The 7542-nt window shown below is 37.8% G+C and overlaps 1 protein-coding gene across 2 annotated transcripts in view; it reads left to right on the top strand.

Moving 5' to 3' along the window:
- DENND1B (DENN domain containing 1B) overlaps window positions 1-7542 on the top strand; it is a 154547-nt gene that overhangs the window by 136603 nt on the left and 10402 nt on the right. The gene's annotated exons all lie outside the window — the stretch shown is intronic.

Below are 7542 nucleotides of genomic sequence, written 5' to 3'. Positions count from 1 at the left end.
TTCTTTCTTTCTTTCTTTCTTTCTTTCTTTCTTCATATTGCAAATGGAGCTTTCTCACTTTTATTGAAGTATGTCCTAGAGACTATACAATATATAATTCAGCGTGCAGTAGGTGTGCTTGGCATCTGTTCAACAAACACAGCAAGTGTCAGGCAGGAAGATGTGTTCAGAATAACCTTACCTTCAGGAGTGCCCCATTTATCAATATCCCTACAATGGCCAGTAAAATAAATGACATAATCATTAGCTACAAAGGACTTCTAGTAACTGATTACTCTCCTAACCTGAAAAAGGTGATGAGAGCTGCTATTCTGAAGAGAGGGCTATTCTGAAGACTTTCTTCTTTTTCCTGGAAAATAGGAGAGGAGATTGTGATAATGCAGTGCTGAATATACATATTCTGTATAAGATGACTGAATGTCTTTTAGAAAAAATAACCACAGTCAGCCCTACAATTATTTCAGAAACATAAATCTGATTAAGCGCATTTAGCTGTATTTGTATTCAGACAGTGTGCTTGAGATCACATCTATGACTTCAACCACATATAACACTGGAGGTTTCTTCTACCCTCTTTGACTGAAATATTATAAATTGGAAGATGTCATAAACAGAGCTAGTTTTTAATGTAAATCACATTATGCTTCTGTAAAATATAGTTTTGAAGTAAGCATCGGTTGATCAGTAAATTGTTTCTTTAGGTAATATGATGTAATGTGAAAATATTGTAGATATCATTAGCTTCCTTTAATTTGGAGAAAAATCTTTTGTCTTGTTGTGTCAAGTAAGATCTCTTCATTCTGCAAAACAGATTTCCTTATAATTAAAAATGAAAAAGCTAGGCAGCCAAAATTCAAATTGCAGATTACTAGAGTGCCCTCTCGTGGCTCCTGTTCCTTTCCAAAGTGGCAGAGCACACGGGGATCTTTGCCTGTGCAAGTCTTGCCTGGTGCAATGAAGACCTCTTACAAATCAAGGGGTACTTTCTTTATTTGTGTTAAGTGAAATTGTTCATGGATTTTATGCAAATTAATCGTTTAGATGCTTTTGTGCATCATGCATGATACTATTTTCAGGAATAGGGAATAGAAGCTCCCAAGTAGAGGTATAATTACAAGATTGCTGAAACTTGTGCCTGCTTCTCACTAACAGTGGCAGTGACTGTCCTCACCAGAGCTGTCCTGTTTGTTCTGCACCCATAAACCACTGTCAGCCTTGTGGCTGCTTGTCTTGGAGTTTTGCTATAAAAATCACTTGGGAAATCTCTTCACTAATTACCACGATTCCAATTTAATTAAAAAAAAAAATAGATGGGGTAATGGTCAGGAAGTGGCTCTGGAATTCTTTGTTACCCTGTGGAAAGCTTGGTTTTTCAGGGCAAAGTCATCAGCGTATCTACCTCTGATTTATCCTACCAAAAGAAAAATTCACAAGCAAAAAGTTTGCAGATGCTTTTTCTGGCTATTGTAGCCCCCCTCTTTAAGTTTTATAATAAATAGAAATGCAGCCTTTCAGAGGTCTTTCTTCTGCAAACAAATGAACCTTACTGGTATGTCTAGCACTGTTTCCTTTCTCTGAAAGCTCTCAGAGAAAAACGCTGTCTTGCAGAGTATCTTCAAACTGGGTGAACCTTTCTGTCTTCAGTATTTAATTAAAATAACCAGATTAATTTTTTCATCAGGAGAATTTATTGACATCTTAATGTAGCAGTGGTATCTTTTACTTTCTTTTGCTGTGTATCTTCTGTCTTCCACGAGTCATAGTTTTGCTCCACTAAATCAGGGAGCCAGAGAGCCGTCAGACAACGGTTGGAGCCTGCGTCTCAACTTCCGTGTTGCTTTTGCCTTCTGGCTTGAAGGTTTCAAGAGCATCACTTTACATCTAAAACTTCAGCTCTAGTACTCTGTGTTCCCTAATGTCTTCTTCATCTCTATATTCCTGTACCTAAGAATAAAAAAAAAAAAAAAAAAAAAAGAGTAAAGAAATTCGATTAATGAAAAAAGTTTGTCTGGAGGCAAAAGGAGGGAGAAAGAGAAGAAACAGGCAAATCCTTTCCTGCAGGGATCTCAGCATCTCTGAATGTGAGAGTCCAGATTCAGTCTGTCTAATTTTAGCTACTGCTGAAATGCTGCAGTTAGCAGCAGTGCTGCCTTAGGCTCTTTCTGCAGTAAATGGAGAGAGGGGCATGACTGAAAGGCAGCTCAGCCCATCTAGAATCTCAACTGCATCCTGATAATGCCTCTGTCTTGCTTCTAATTGTCTAATTTGGGCCCTAAAATACCTGAAATTAGTAACATCCAACTCCAAGTGCCAGCCAAATTCCACAGCACCTTGCAGAGAAAGACCTTTTTTGTTGAGCAGAAGACTCCTACTGGTGTCAGACAGGAATAGGGACTCCTCCTTGGTAATTCTCCTGTTTGGAATCCCTAGACAGCATAGAAATGTGCATGGAGTCAGTATTTCCAAGGCACGGTCTTTTTTGCCTTGCAAATATGATTAGTCTGTTTTCAAGCTTCCTATGGCACTTCCCTCAAATAGGATCTTCCACAGTCCATTGGTCTGATGGAAATGGTCTGGTGCTGCTGAGGTCTGGAGGTGTAGGGTGTTTGTGTTTACAGTCACATCCACATTCCACATTTTAAATTAGGTATTTTTGATAGGTTTTCCTCTGAGAAAGTCACACATGGTCAGCAGTGATTGTACCATGAGACAGGTCTGCTGATGTAAGGATATGATGCACATTTTACCCAAAATATCAATTTAACCAGTAGTCTCTCTTTTATCTGCTTAGGAATTGTATCAAATAGCACATTTCAGCCAAATAAACTGGATTTGCAACTGTCCTGGTTGTGCACCTGAGTTAATTCCAGGTCTCTTGACTCTCTTGTTGCCTCAAATCCATGTGCCCTTTTCCAGTTTTGTTCGTGTAAACATCCGCGTGGCTTTGGACACTGATTAGTTTTTCTTTTCTGACACACATTCTCCCTTATCTTCCTGCTCTTCTGTCCACTGTGACCCTCTCAGCCTTCCATTCTATCATTTTCCTTCCATCTAATCATTGAGTGTACATTAGGACATTAGTCACCATCAGAAAAGGGAAAATAAGTGATATATTTCTCTGTTCTTGTAACTGCAAATTCTGCCTGGTGAATCTGATTCTTAAAATCATGTGCAAAAAATGAGCTGCTGGCTTTAGTTGTTGCAAATGGCACCGCAGCTCTCCACGTCCTATTTTAAAAGACTAACACTTCTGCTTGTTGCCAATTAAAGTGGAGCCAGGCTGCCTTTGGATGGTGCACTCCTTGCAGCTAGAATGGTGTGTGGCACGGTGCCACGGTGCATCATCAGCTGAAAACGGGAGGCTTTGCTGAGAACAGCCTCGGTGCCATTGAGAAAAGCGGGTCTGGCTCTGGGGAGGTGGTGCCTCACTCTGGGCAGTGTGGGGGCTCAGGGTTCCTGAGGAAAAAAGGGTCTGTGATTCCTCAGGGAAAGTGGAAGGTTGCTTGTTGTTCTGGAGCAAAACACAACTATTCTTGAAAAAATATTTGCGGAAGCATGATTAATTGTTAAAAAGAAAAAGCAGCGTTACACAATTCTCAAATGATACCTGTGTTCAGGAGTCTAGCATGCATAAATGGTAGGGAGTTGAAGCTTGTTCATTTTTCACCAGAGTAATTCAGAACAAAAGTAATTACGTGTGCTATGCGTGACTAAGTATCTCAAGAAATTTATCATCTGTACTTATAATAAATCCTACCTCAGTGTAGGTATTAGGGTTTCCTATAACTGTACAATAGTCACTGGAGATCTCTGTGGCATTAATGTGTACTTGGCATTTCAGAGCACTGTGCCCATACCCATATTTCTGGTAATATCTATTTAATGTATATCCAGGACAGTTTTCTGATATCAGAGTGTTCTTGATTAGAATCTGTACTACTTTTCTGTCTCTGCTTTCCCTCTTCTTTCATCAGTCTCAGCTCTCAGGGAGTGTAATGAGTACCTTCCTGTGAGTCATGGCTTTAGGTCACAGTGTTTAACCGGAAAGGAAGGCGACAAGTTGTGCTTTACTAGAAAGTCTGATGGAGAGATCTTTTGCTTCCCTACTGGATGGAGCCATAATTATTTCTGTGATTTGGTTGTAGAGGAGGATGGGTAAAATAAAATACTGAATCATAAATAACAGTGGGGTTGTATTCTTTTTTTTTTTTTTTTCTCATGCTGTATGAATAATCTCTAAATTTTTAAGAAAAAGGAAGCACTACTTCACAGATTTAAACCATGGTACATATTTTTCTTTTTTTTTTTAAATTTAGATGTGTTGATGTATTGAGTAGCCAGTAAATGTGAAATTACATCTGTGCTGCCATTTATCAAAAGATTATTTGTTTTCCACTTTGAGTGTAATTAATAGCAGCAGCCTTGTTAAACTTCCTGCCTTAGTATCAATCAATACACACTCATTACCAAAAGCTGAACATCTGAAAGGTCTAGCATTATATAAAAAGCTGACATTTCAAAGATTGACTTTCATGCCTAATCAAGAATATAACCATCTTACATTTAAATCCTTTAGCATTCATGGGGTTTGGCATTTTTATTCCAAAGTAGTACATTTTTTGAGGCTATCAGCAAGCAGAAGAGAACAGTCTAAGGACTGACTCTGCCTTTATTTGGTTCTATTGTGTTTTTTACTGTCAGCTCCTTTTCCTTATTTCAGTTATCAGCATTGTTTCAGGTCTGTATAGGCTGCAGACTACTTGCAGAAGTAGATTTTGAAGCAGGGCAGCAACCAGAGAGGATGGGTATGGTGAATACAAAAAGGATATATAGCCTCACAGCAGCTTGTGGAGAACACGAGCTCGTGTTTAAGTGTGCTCAGCTCTTACATTCCAAGCAAAATGAGAGATGAGAGAAATTTGAAACATCAAAAGTTGAATCCCAGTTCTTGTTTTGATATAAAGTAAATACGTTAAGTAATAGATTTAATATCTAAGCAGAACTGTTTGGAAGAAGCAAAACAACCAGGTACTTTAAAGAAGTTTGTTCCTTTATTTTATAGAAATAAACATGACAGCAGTCTATTAAGACTTTATAAAGTTCTAGTGTAGCAAGAAAGGACTGTTGCCATATCATTTCTTGTGGTAATAAATTTAAATGGTCTGGTTGTTATTAGAATGCTAATCAGGAAGGAAGCAGAAGTCTGTCCTTTTTTCATAAAGGGGTATAAAAAAGGTTACACACTTCAAAATGCAGAAAAGACAGAAATTAAAAGCTTAAATAACTGCAAACAGCAGGGTACGTCAGTAATGGAAGGACTTCTTAAATGACTCTGACAGCTTTTGCAGGTGCACATACTCTGTCACTTTGCCTAGTGGAGCATTGAAAAAGTTTTATGGCTCTCCTTTTGAAATTTATTAAGGGTTTCTTTCTTTCTTTTTCTTTCTTTGCAAAGTAGTCTGGACATACCCCTCCCTTGCAGTCATTTTTATTACAGCTCCTAAAGGAAAGTCACCTATTCAAAAACATGTGTTGCTTGTTGTCTCTGTGGTTAGCTCACAGAGCTGTAAATGCTGGAGAAGGTTGTTATGTACAGCCAGATACTTTCCTTTCCTTCCCTTCCCTCCCCCATATCTTTTTCTTTGTATGTAAATCCCATTTTATTTGGTTTAGTTGTTGAAAGTCTCCCTGTATAATTTTATAATATACCCCTAATAATTTAAATTGGTAACAATTTTTTTTTTTTCCAAAGAATTTGACCATCAGGAGCTAAGAGTTCTTGTTTTGGAGGGGGGTTTTAGATTTACCAACATGTCTGTTACATTCCTTTGTATGATTATTTGTGCTTTCACTAACACACTTGCATATTACTGTTCATAGATGTTCTGAGGGGCCACTGCAATGCCTGTGGCGTTTGCTGATTCTACTTAATTTTATTCAGCTCCTGTTTCTCAAAGGCACAACTTTTCTTCCTTTTTTCCCCCTTTTTTTCTTGAAGCTTGATATCTGTCCTCTTTGAAATATTATTTATTATTTCAACAAATCAGCAAGTGTTACCTTGTAGAATTTTATTCCATTGGCAGAGTTAATTCCTCTACAGATGAACAAGTGTCACTTTCCATTTCATTTTCTGCAACTTCTCAACATTTTAAAGAATCTTCTTCCCTGCAAAGTCTCATATATGTTAGTAGGAGTAAATGTGATGGCAACTTCTAATTTTGATGCAAGTTTAAAGAAAATGAGAGAGGCAGAAAAGATTTTGCCCTCCAGGAGCCAGTTCCAGGTTAGAGCTTGAATTACAATGAATGTCATGTCAGAATATTCTCAGGGAAGTGCTTAATTTCCAATGTTATCAAAACAAAGTATTTTCATTTTCCCAGTGAAAGTAAATACTTAAAGCTGCAACTTTTAAACCAAAACCAGTGACTGTGCTTGTGACAGGGATCAGTAAGATAACCAGTCACCAGTATCAGTTAACAGTGATTCACTTCCCTTACAAGCAGGAGAATGATTGCAACAGGGGTGAGAACGACACAATGAACTCACAAAAATATGAAAAACTTAGAAATAGTTTGTTTCTCTGTATTCCATCCTATACCTTTTGCTCAAAATGAATCTTAGGGTTGTTTGATGGGTTGTAATACTCTAATAATTCTCTCATTTTCTGTCAACTATTAACTTGGTTTAACACATAAAGAACCATATGTTTCCTCTTTGAGGGCAAAGAACTGTGGAAAGTGTTATCAAAACTTGCTGCTTTAATTAAATTCTCTCTTGTTGAGCAAGAAAAAATGTCTCAGTCTCTAAAGAGTGAATACTGAGACATTCCTGTAAATAATGGGGAGGGTGGGGAGTTACAGAGAGTGTCCTGGTATTTGTAGAACACTGACAACATCTGTAATAGGTAACGTACTGAAATCCTCACAGTACGAGATTTTCAAGCTTCTTGTAGTCTGACCTTAAGGCCATATTTCTTCCCCATCAGGGGCTGATTGCAGGTTTAGGCATTTGGTGAACTGCATGATGAGATGTGGGCAGTAGCACTTCTTACTTGCGTATGATTTTCCTCAAAATTAGCTTACGCTGTTTTCCCTCTGTACAAATTCCATCCATATGTCTTTAAATTATTAGTGGCTATCCAGGGTTCACAGTATCTTCAGTGCATTGATTGCCAGTATAGTTAAGCTTCCTACACAAAAAGTTTTTGATACAAAACAAGTATGAGAAATGCACAGACCTGAAGACAGTCATGTGCGAAGTACAAGTGAATAAAATTCCTGATTTAAATGTTCTGGTCAGGATAGAGAATTTTTCCAATTATTGTGGCATATTTTAGCCGATATTTGTTTGCTGAATAATAAAGTGATGTAATAGGTGAGTATTCTGTACAGAAATGTGTGAATTTACAGCACACCAGCTCCTGCATGCATAGTCCTCTTGGGGTGCTCTGAGTGTGCCCTGGGTTGGAATTAATTGTAATCCACAGTAAATTATCCTGCACAAAAGCATTCTTAGTGCAAAGTTCATGATCTGCATATTATT

Source organism: Vidua macroura, chromosome 9, assembly GCF_024509145.1.
Source record: "Vidua macroura isolate BioBank_ID:100142 chromosome 9, ASM2450914v1, whole genome shotgun sequence".
NCBI classification, from domain to species: Eukaryota; Metazoa; Chordata; class Aves; order Passeriformes; family Viduidae; genus Vidua; species Vidua macroura.
This window is presented reverse-complemented; position numbering and strand designations above follow the sequence as displayed.